This window comes from Vigna angularis, chromosome 9 (assembly GCF_016808095.1).
Source record: "Vigna angularis cultivar LongXiaoDou No.4 chromosome 9, ASM1680809v1, whole genome shotgun sequence".
NCBI classification, from domain to species: Eukaryota; Viridiplantae; Streptophyta; class Magnoliopsida; order Fabales; family Fabaceae; genus Vigna; species Vigna angularis.
The window spans coordinates 11,644,716-11,656,971 of record NC_068978.1 but is presented as its reverse complement, the minus strand read 5'-3'; the positions used below and the strand labels follow the sequence as shown (position 1 = coordinate 11,656,971).

General features: G+C 34.7%; 1 long non-coding RNA gene across 1 annotated transcript; it reads left to right on the top strand.

The window, feature by feature from the left end:
• The first annotated feature begins 640 nt into the window (after positions 1–640).
• Positions 641–11,140, top strand: LOC128194088 (uncharacterized). The gene is made up of 3 exons (XR_008245390.1): positions 641–737; positions 10,870–10,974; positions 11,058–11,140. It is a non-coding gene; the product is annotated as an uncharacterized LOC128194088 (long non-coding RNA).
• Positions 11,141–12,256: the final 1,116 nt, after the last annotated feature.

Below are 12,256 nucleotides of genomic sequence, written 5' to 3'. Positions count from 1 at the left end.
AGGCGTTATATACGGATATTATATACGGAATTTTATATACGGATTATCCGTATATAAAATCCGTATATAATGTTGGCGCGGGGTGGCGGGAAAATTACCCAAGGATAGGATCTCTATATAACCTGTATTATCCGTATGTAGTTAGAACCAAGTGTTATCTGCAGATATTATATACGGATTTGGGAAATAATTTAAAAAAAAAATTTATTTCTGATTACGTGGAAGCTGGAACCCTATATTCACTCTCATTTGTGAAGCTCGAGCTTTCGTCTCTTTCGAACCTGGTGCTTTCTTTTCTCTCGAACCCTGGTGCTTTCTTTTCTCTCTCGAACCCTGTCGCATTCCTTCTTTCGAGCCCTTTCGGTCTGGTTGTTGTTGTCTCGATCCCTCTTCGGTGTGGCTTTGGTTCTTCGTCGTCTCTCTCTTTCGAACTGTGTCCTTCATCAATCCTTCATCAAACACTGTCATTGGGCCTCATTGTTTGGTGTGGTGCCGTAGTTGGGCGCTGAAAGAGTAGCTTCATCTGGTAAGTAAATTTTAATGCTTAGTAATTGTTTAATGGTGAAAATCGTGAACCCTAATCTCATTTTTGTGTGTTTTATTTGTCACATCTATGGTTCGGGTCGCAACCCGTGGTTGAAGTGTTTGGAAGCATCGATTGAGGCTACTGTGTGGCGGGTTAAGTAGATTCGTACTGGTTTTATGGACTGAGACATATAGCATTTGGAGTTGCGAATGTGAGTGAGTTCGTTTGCCTTTAAAGTTTGTTAGACGCAGAAAAATGATTTGTATTGTGTTCTTTTGCTTTGTTTGGTAAACAATATGTTGTTTTGTATTTGAATTGTATAGACTGGTACGATTCTTTCTTCTTTAGTGTCACAGTGACTAAGTCTCTTTCCTTGTCAAGTGGCTGGGCCTGTAAATATTTAATGCAGTGGTAGAATGTTCTGTATCAAAATTTAGGATTGCAACGTACTAAAGTAAGCTTAAGTCCCTTTTGAGGTTGTCATAATTGGTGTGGGTTGGTAGTAAAGGAAGAAGTTGGTTTCATGCATAAGTTCTTTGTATCAAGTACTGGTTAGGATATATATATATCACATAGTTGGAAGAAAAAGGAAAGAAGGGTAGAGTGATTGTGGAAGGGCCTTGGGTTAACCGAAGAGCTAATAGTGAGAGTGCCTCGGGTTGGGTAGCATGAATGAAATAATGTGTCAAGGGCTTAGTTTCTCATCGTGGTTATGTTGGGAAAGAAAGATAATAAGAAAGGGTTCGACATGTGCAGGGAACATGCAAGGAATATTGTAACTAGGAAATATAGTTGGTTTTAGGGTGGAGATGATTCCAGGGGTCATAGTGAGTTTAAGGGTAAATTATTTGGGAAGAATAATGGTGGTATAGGGGTATAAGGGATTATAGAAGGGTTGAACAGGGAATGGGTATACACATTCATTAGATTGTACTAACTAACCCTAAACATATATATAACTAAGCTTAATTAGGTGTATAACCAGCCATAACAAACCTCTCAAACGCCATTGTGAAGGGTTTCAACTCTTGAAACGATGCATGTATTGTTCATGTGTTTTTTCAAATCATAATTGTAAACAAAAGCATTACAATTACTAGAACTTGCCACTGTTTTCAGTGGCAGCAGCTGGAAGAGATAGTCTTAGCTCCAAATCTGGTTCTGTGGTGTTGAAGGATGTTCCACCAAGGTCTACTATTGTTAAATGTTTAGAAGTAATTTAGAAGTGCCACTCTATTTTAGAAGTAATTTAGAAAAACTTGGCATCACCACAACTTTGTGACGTTAGTCATGATGATATTGATGATACGCTTCATGATGCTGTTGTCGAATTCGATATTTTAGAAGTAATTTAGAAAAACTTGGCATCACCACAACCTTGAATTTTTTTGTTTACTTTACGATATCAAGAATATATTCCTTGCCCTTAATTTTTCTTCCTGTGGTTATATGGAGTAATGTTAAAAGGTTTGTGTTGAGACTACATAGCCTCTTTTCTCTATTCAAGAGTTTACTCATTCCAAAAATCTACTTTGCTGAAAGTTGGCATACTAGAAAAGATAAAGAGTAAGAATCATTGCTTCTTAGACATTATCAATAAACTTATTACTACATATTTTCCCTTGCTATGGCAGCTATTAAAGGATGGTTTTGGGAGAAACTAGATGTCAACAATGCTTTCCTTCATGGAGAGCTTCATGAGGAGGTTTACATTGTCCCTCCTCCTAGTTTACTTCCCCTTTGTTGACAATGGCATAGTACCTTATCTGCTACTCTTCTTTCTCTTAATTACGAATAATCTTCTGCAGATCAAGCTTTGTTTGTCAAATCTGCTTCTACTTCTTTTACTGCATTATTTGTTTAGGTGGATGATATTGTTTTAATTAGCAATGATATGGCAGAAATTAATCATCTTAAGCACATCTTAGATACCAAATTTAAAATCAAAGACCTAGGATCTTTAAGATACTTTCTCGGTCTTGAAATTGCAAGGTCCAAATCTGGAATTCACATGAATCAGAGAAAATATATTCTTGAACTTCTCGATGACAGTGGTTTGATTGGTTCTAAACCTACTAACACTCCTTATGATCCTTCTATTAAACTTCAAGCAAATCATGGACAACTTTTATCTAATGCTGCTGGTTACTGGCAGTTAGTTAGCAAACTTTTGCATCTCACCATCATCAAGCAAGATATTGATTATGTGTACAACAACTCAGCCAATTTCTATGCAAACCTCTTGATACTTATTACAATGCTGCTCGAAGAATCTTTCATTACCTCAATGGATCCCCTGCTCATGGCTTGTTCTTCTTTGCTTCATCAGACCTTAGACTCTCGGCCTTTGCCAATTCAGATGAGCTTGCTGTTTGGATACCAGAAGGTCTATCATTGGCTTTTGAGTTTTTGTTGACTCTTCATTGATCTCTTGGAAATCAAAGAAGCAGACTACTGTTTCCTGTTCTTCCTCTACAGTTGAATATAGAGCTTTGGCTAGCCTTACTTGTGAAATCCAATGGTTGGATTTTGTCCTTCATGATATTTATGTTTCCTTGGATCCAATGGTTGGATTTTGTCCTTCACTACCCAACTTGACGGGGATTATTACTAGATATTTCCCTTTTAGTTTATGTTTTTCTAATAGTTGACATAAGCAGTTACAATTTATTTTTTTTGTGATTTTTTTCTGTTGGTTTTGTAACAGCTATTTAGTTATACAAAGTTTTATATAAGCTCTATTTTTCTTTATGTAAGATACCTTTTTCTCAATTTGAATACAATGAGAATTCTTGCAAAATGTGAGAACTAAGAAAACTGTTGTGTCTGCAACCTCTATATAATATAACAACTCAACAATAATGTCTAAGAGTTACAAAAAACTACACCAAATTACAGAGAACATAGTTTCAATCCTTTGGACAACTAAAAGTAGAGTCTAACATAAATAGTATAAAAGATTTTGCATTGTTAACCATCAGATTTCCGCAAGATCATGCAACAAACTTCTTCACTATTGGTGCATATATTATTTAAACATTGTCTGTCATAGGCCTAGTTTATATTGTTCAGACCCCTTTTAGGTAAATCAATTTCATCACAAAGTCACATCTATGGGAGTTTCTTTTAATCAATAACCATATTTACTAAAATACAATATAAGGAATATTTTAATCTTTCACATGCAATGACAGAATGTTGTACTGGTGCAGAGAGGCACTTGTCAATTCATACTACATTTGATAGGAAGTGTTTTGTTCTATTTAATTTATCCTTCACTAATAATTTATTTCAAAAGTCATATATATGTTGATTAATAGTGTTGGTGAATATGCATTAGGGATAAGTTGTATTATAGTATATATATATATATATATATATATATATATATATATATATATATATATATATATATATATATATATATATATATATATATATATATATATATACTTACTTACGGTAAGGTATGATTGAGGAGGAGCATAGAGAGGTGAATAATTGAGGGAGTTGTTTTGGCATTGAAAAGAAAGTAAGATGATTTTTTTAATGCATTGATTGGACAATGCATTAATTCTCTCCCGTAGTGATGGTGCAACAAAGTAGCTAGGAAGCAACTTCATTGGTTTATTGGAGCAATTTAACTCTCATTTTGGACACATTAGAATTAAAAAATATAATAGACAATAAAAAGCAGGGAAGGGGAAGGGATGTCTGTAAATTTATGGTGCATTGTATTTAACATGTAAGGACCATAAACAAAATTTATGAATATTAATTTGATATTAATGTTTTTAACTTTTTTTTCGTATAGGATAAATATTAAAACATAAATTAAGGTTATCTTCCAACATAAAACTATATTAAAAATATAGTTTTAATATAACTTCATAAATATTATTAACAAAAAGTATATTTTTATTAATGATCAATTTATAATTAACCATCTCATAATTTTAATTTATATCTACTTTTAAACTAAACCATAATATTATACATAATCAAGCCTTAACACTTTTTCTTAATTTAATAAATTTCACTTTATACTCCATTCTCATCATGTTCCTTTTTATTAACACTTTACTCCAATTCAAATAAAACATTAATCCAAACACAACTTAAATGTATTTTTATTTCAATTTTATGATTGAACCATTGATTATTCCATGTATGATAAATTTCCTCTAACCATTCATAAACAGATTATGATATTACTGCATCAGATCACTAACCATATAATAATGCAGACCAAAAGCTCAATCAAACTTCTATTTTATCTCATCTTTCTCACTTCTTTCTTTTCACTCTCTTTATAACTTCATCCTTTTTGTCACATCAGAACATTCAATCTCCCACTTAACTATGGTGAAACCTTTTCACTTTTTTTTCTCCCTTTCTTTTTCTCCACGTGCACCGCACCTTCTCATCCTGCGCGTCATCAACCCCTTACACAACACAACAACAACAACAATAATAAATTTTGAGCATTTTATTATCTTTTTTTAATGATGTCTGAACCCCGAATTACCCCATTCCATGCATTTTACATGTTTTGACTCATTCAGCACATTTTAGCCTACCTAGACTTAAGAATTTTGTAGTTGACTGCCCCTCTATTACTTTATTATAAATTGATATGTGATGTTCTTTCTTTTGTAGTTGCACTCGGTACCTGCAATCCAGTATAGAACAACTCATTTTGACAATCAACCAAAGCTCCTAGTAAGACCTAAACCTTCAAATAATTGTCCTTTTGCAAATGTATGCTTATGCAACTATATGTAACATATTAGGAGGGTTATTTAGTTCTTTAAATGTTGATTTTTTAATTAAAATTATTTAGCTAAACAATTAAACACATCAAGCACTATCTACCGTAATTTGATATTTCTTTAACTATGCTTGGTTGTAGTGAAAGTTTTAGCTCAACGTTGTAGGTTGGCCAATATCCATCTATATTGAAAGCTTAAAACAATATTGTACATAGTGATTAATATAAAACAATAATATTGTACATAGTGATTTACATGTACAAAACAAGTATTAAGATAGAGACATGTTGAAAAACATTCTAAGATATTGTGTAGAGAAGAGGACCTAAATTAATTTAGGTTATTGTTTAGGAAGCCATTTGATAGGACACGTGTCCTAATATGGAGACGTGTATTAACCATTGGCTAATTGTTTTGTAATCGATTTATGTACAGAACATGGATGATGCTCAACCAAATCGTTCATGAATGTACGATAGGTGTCATAGAGGAAGAGGTGCTTTGAAAGAGTCTTTTGTATTGGGTGTTGAAGAGTTTATAAGTAAAGCTTGTGAAAAAGAACGTTATCGTAGAGACGGGGGTCTTCGATGTCCATGTTTAAAGTGCGATTGTACAAAGATTCTACACGAAAGAGTTGTGAAGGTTCACCTTTACAAGAACGGTTTCAAGCCTAATTATTTCATTTGGGAGGATCATGGGGAAAGAATGCTAGAAGGTGATGTACATAATCATGAAAGTTGGATGGCTGTAGAGACGGAACGTGGTCAAATTAACCAATTTCAAACAATGGAAGACATGGTGCATGATGCTCTTAGGCAAAATGAGTCGTGTCAAGCATCTACTTCTAATAACATTGAAGAGGCTCTGAATGAAGAAACACAAAGGTTTTTTTAATTCTTTGTTGGATGCAAACCAACCGTTGTATGAAGGAGCATCAGATTCGAAATTATCAATGTGTGTCAGACTATTAGCTTGCAAGTCAAATTGGAATATTCCTAACCAATGCATAGATTTTATTGCAAAAATGGTTATGGATGCAACACCCATCAAATCAGGTTTGCCTAAAACATACTACAATGCAAAAAAGTATGTATCAAAGTTGGGATTACAATCGCAGAGGATTGATTGTTGCGTGGATGGTTGCATGCTCTTCTATGATAATGAATATGGTAAGAATGATGGTGCGTTGCTTGAATGCAAATTTTGTGGAAAGCCAAGATATCAACCACGTAACATGGGAGCAACTACTACAAAGCAAGTTCCTATGAAATCAATGTTCTATTTGCCATTAATTCCTAGACTACAAAGAATGTATGCCTCAACACAAACTGCAGGACAAATGACTTGGCACTATCAGAACATGTTGACGAATGGTGTTTTCCGTCATCCATGCGATGGAGAGGCTTGGAAGCACTTTGATAGAGTATATCCTGACTTTGGTACCGAGCCACGCAATGTACGACTCGGTTTATGCTCTAACGGTTTTAACCCATATGTACAGGCATCAAATATACCATATTCATGTTGGCCAGTTATTGTCACCCCTTATAATCTTCTTCCAGAAATCTGCATGTCTAAACCTTACATGTTCTTGACATGTCTCATTCTCGGGCCATTCAATCCAAAGGTTGGCATATATGTGTACTTAGAGCCCTTGATAGACGAATTGAAGAAGTTGTGGACGGGTGTCATAACATATGATATTTCAAGGAAACAAAACTTTATTTTGAGGGCCATGCTGATGTGGACAATTAATGATTTTCCTGCTTATGATATGTTGTCCGGCTGGAGCACTCATGGTAAACTGGCATGCCCACATTGCATGGAGCATACAAAGGCTTTTAGATTATATCATGGTTAAAAAAATTCGTGGTTTGACTCCCATCGGAGGTTTTTACCGAATGACCATGCCTTTAGGAGGAATAAGAATGCTTTCAAGAAGGGGGAAGTGGAGATGGATGACGCACCACCATATCTTACGGGAGCAGAAGTTTGGAATAGAATCAATGGTTATCCTAAAATAACTGAAAATGGTGCACCAAGAATTGATGGATATGGTGAGTGGCATAATTAGACAAAAAAAAGCATCTTTTGGGATCTACCCTATTGGAAGGATAATTTGTTAAGGCATAATCTTGATTTCATGCACATTGAAAAAAATTTCTTTGACAACATCTTTAATACTGTGATGAATGTTGTGGGGAAGACAAAAGACAATGACAAGGCCCGAATGGATATAGCTTTGTACTGTAGACGAAAAGATTTGGAGCTAAAAAGTCATACCAATGGAAACATGTATAAGCCAAAAGCAAATTATACACTTTCAGCAGATCAAACAAAAGAAGTCTGTCATTGGGTAAAAGCTCTTAGGATGCCTGATGGATATTCTTCTAACTTGTCAAGGTGTGTTGATGTGAATAGGGGAAAGCTCATTGGGATGAAAAGCCATGACTGCCATGTGTTTATGGAATGCTTACTTCCTATAGCGTTTAGTTCTTTACCGTCTCATATTCTCAATCTCATTACAGAGATAAGTCATTTCTTTAGAGATTTGTGTTCTACTACATTGAACAAGGATGACCTAGCAAAGATGGAAGAAAACATTCCTCTCATTCTGTGAAAGATGGAGAGAATATTTCCTCCCTCATTCTTTGATTCTATGGAACATCTCCCTATCCATCTTCCATATGAGGCACGACTTGGTGGACCAGTCCACTATAGGTGGATGTACCCATTTGAAAGGTGACAATATGACATCTTATTTCGTTCAATTTACTAGGCATAATTCAAAAATCCTAACATATCAGTTTCAAATTTGTAGGTTCATGGGATATGCTAAACGTTCAGTAAAGAATAAAGCTAGGGTTGAAGGATCTATTTGCGCATCATACTTGCACAGAGAAACAACTCATTTTTGTTCCCACTATTTCAAAAACTTCATGTTAACACCACAAAGTAGTAGAAATGAAGTAGACATTCAAATAGAAAGCCTAACGACAACATTATCAGTGTTTGACCAACCTAGCCGTCATTCTGGGAGGGAATCAACACATTGGTTAAGTGATGAAGAATTGAGATCAGCTCATGTTCATGTATTGATCAATTGCAATGAAGTTGAACCTTACCTTGAGTAAGCCTCCAAAATCAATTATATTTCCCAATTTTTTCATTTGATATAATTAATTGTCTTTGATCTAATCTCGTCATACATGTCAACAGCTCATTCTTACATACCTATCAACTATCTGAGTCAAACAGTTCGACATACATACATGCTAATTTCCCATTGTGGTTCAGGCAAAAAGTACGACATCCTATCATTCTAACACATTCATTTCTTCCTTAATTCTTTAATCATTACATTGTTGAATAGGTTCATATCCTGAATGGTTGTAGGTTCATAACGATCCTTTAAGTGTGAAGAACCAACATCTTAGAGATTTATCACTTGGTCCTTTAAGGTGTGTAAAGGAATGGCACACATTCTTTGCTAATGGATACAAATTTCATACCCATGCATGGAGTTAGGGCAAGAAGACAATAAATAGTGGGGTTCATGTTAAAGGGCTAACAGAAGGAGGTCAAGATGATTTCTATGGTGTCATTAAACACATTTATGAGTTGGAATAAAATTCAACAACCACAGAAAAGAAAATTGTATTATTTTATTGTGATTGGTTTGATCCATCGAGAGTAGGTACAAGGGTGGATTCAAAGTATGGCATTGTGGATATTCGAATGGATAAAAGATATGTGTTGTTTAATCCTTTTATAATTGCACATAATGTACAACAAGTGTATTATGTACCATATCCTACATCACGCACGGATAAACGAGGTTGGTGTGTTGCGATAAAAACGAAGCCTAGAGGTCGCATTGATTCGAATGATGTAGAAGCCAATGTGCCATACCAAGTGGAGGAAATGTCACATGTTAATGACATCATTGAAGTTGAAGAAGTAGTCCGATTACAAGATGTAGAAGCTAGTCTTGAAGAAGTGAACCCTAACAATATTTCATCATTTCAAGTGCAGATAAATGAAGATACAACGGAATCAGAAGAATACAATGCAGAGGGACAAGGTGAAGATGACAATGAAGATGAATTTCATAGTTCTAGCACTGAATAGAGTTAGGGTGTGTTCTTACTTCTAATTTGTTGCATTTATAATGTTGTCCACAATCTTAAGTTCTTATCAATGTAAGTCTTAAGATTAAACATTTACTAATAGAGTTTTATTGGAAAGCCAGAAACAATGTGATTTCATCTGTTGTTGATGTGTTTGTTTGTACTCGTGTTTTTTGTTTGTTTTTGGAGTATAATATTGTTTTTGGTTTACTTGTTACACATTTTTATCTCTGATTGTACTATTTCTAAATTTTCTTTTCTTCTATTGTATAAAAATATATATTATGTTCAAGAATATGGCATCAGGTTCTTTTGGCCCTCCTATTCCACCTTCAGGAAATTCTGATAAGGGGAAGAAATCTTATGTAGTGAAGTTGATGACACGTTTCAATAATGAAATTGGTTCAACCAGTCAACCAACTACACCTACCTCTACCTCCACTGGTAGATCTGTTCCACCTCCATTAGTTATTCCTACCTTCACTCCCACTCCACATCAAGTTCCTACATCTACACCTACCTCTATTGGTACATCTCTTCCATCTCCGATACAAGTGCCTGGCTTGACACCCACTCCATACCAAGTGCCTCCCCATCGAATGGCTTCCCTCTCTCCTAATGTTGGTTATAACCCATCAACTCCCAAAAATATTGCACCATCACCTGGTATAGAGGATGCAGATCCACATTCTAGTTCAGCCGCCAATTACGTGGAAGAATGTTCCAATAGTCGTCCAATGATTACACCCGTTGGAGGAGGGTAAGAAAAAAATTAACTCAATTAATATATAGACAATTCATTGTTGTATTATTGTAATGTTTGAGTTTAATTTTGTTTTAGGTTTTATCCTACAAAAACTGCATCGAAGGCAATCACGGCCACCATCAAGGAATAGTTTGATGAGCCATGGCTAACATGGGGCTCAATCCCTAAGTCAACCAGAGATGTCTTCTTCGAACGTTTTAAGGTAAACACTTTTCATTCCCAATCCTGTTACAAAGTCAATAGTTAGTGTCTTGCATTTAATTTATACTTTGAACTTGTTTACTTATTCAAACCTATTATTTCTAATATAATAGAGAAGGGTTTCATGGAAGCCTGAAGATAAGGAAAAGGTCAAAAAAAATTATCACACCAAGGCATCTCATAGACTCTCAGAGATGTATAAAAAAGCTAGAAATCTAGGAAAAAGACCTGATTGGCTGGGGGACGATACTTGGAATGCTCTTTTGGAAAAGTGGAACATGCCACTTTATAGACAAAAGTGTGAAACGGTAAAGAAGAATCGGACATCTGAAAAGGGTGGTTGTTTGCACATTGGAGGATCTATAAGCGTGCATGAGCATGCTATTCGTTTGGTATATAACTTGTACATTTTTTTTCTTATATTTGTAATCATAAACTTTACAAATATTTATTAACAACTCCTTTTGTTTGCAGTCACAAGAGCTTGGTCGGTCTGTGCATGTTGATGAAATATTTTAGCAGACACATATTCATCAATCAATAGGGGAATTTGTGGACGAAAGGTCTAGGCGGACCCATGTAAGTTTGTACTAACTCTAGAACATTATAAATTTGCAGTTTTTAAACCTCATGTGTAATGATAATATTTATTCATTTAACAGGAACAATTTGTTGCAAAATTTTCTCAAATAAGATCTGAGACTGCATCTGTTGGTGTCTCAACATCTTCTCCTCTAGACCCTACGGAGGAGGAAAGATTGAGAAATCGATGTTGGTTAGAGGTTGCTGGTGGAAAATACAAGGGACGCGTATACGACATTGGAAATGTCACTTCCCAAGATGATTGTGTTGATAGTTACATCCAACAGACACAAGCATCTTCTACTGCTCAACCACAAAATTCAGAAGAAATTGTTAACCTGAAATCGCAGTTACAACAATATGGTCAGTAGCTTCAAAAGTTTGAAGGCTTTATTGGCGTCCTCCTGCCATTCCTTCCGCCTTCAGCAGCCGCAGCTGCACAAGACTTTTTAAACCTTCAAAATATAATGTCCAACCAGAACAACAACCTCCAGAACAACAACCTCCAGAACAACAACCACCACATCAGCAACCACCAGATGAACAACCACAAGATGGAAATGGTTACATGCATTATTAGGCATTTTATAGAACTTATTTCCATTACTGTTGAACTTATTTAGAACCCCAACTACAATCTGTTTATGAACTTACCTAATGTTTATTATTGTAGTTATATTGATGTAAACAATATTTATGTATTCATATACAATGTTTCCTTTGTGGATTAAGTGTATTTGAAAACCTTATTGAATTTATATGGCAATGTGCAATGTATAATGTCCAGGTTTGCTTATAACAATGGTGAATGTTCACTATAATGTCCAGGTCTGCTTGTATATTGTGCATGGGCAACAACTATATACAGGGCATTTATTTAGCTCTTGTTAAACCATTATATACAGATTTATCCGTATATAAGTTATATACGGATATATCCGTATATAATTTCCGTATATAACTTATATACAGATTTATCCGTATATAATTTCCGTATATAAGTTATATACGGATTTATCCGTATATAATTTTCGTATATAAGTTATATACGGATTTATCCATATATAATTTCCGTATATAAGTTATATACGGATAAATCCGTATATAAACCTAGCTACGACGGTATTATATATGGATTTTTGCTCGTATGTAATCCGTATATAAACACGTATTATATACGGATTTTGGGTCTTATATATGGATTTTTGCTGTATGTAATCCACTTTTTTCTTGTAGTGACGGCCTAGTTTAGCTATATGATTTGTTGATTATTTAAGAC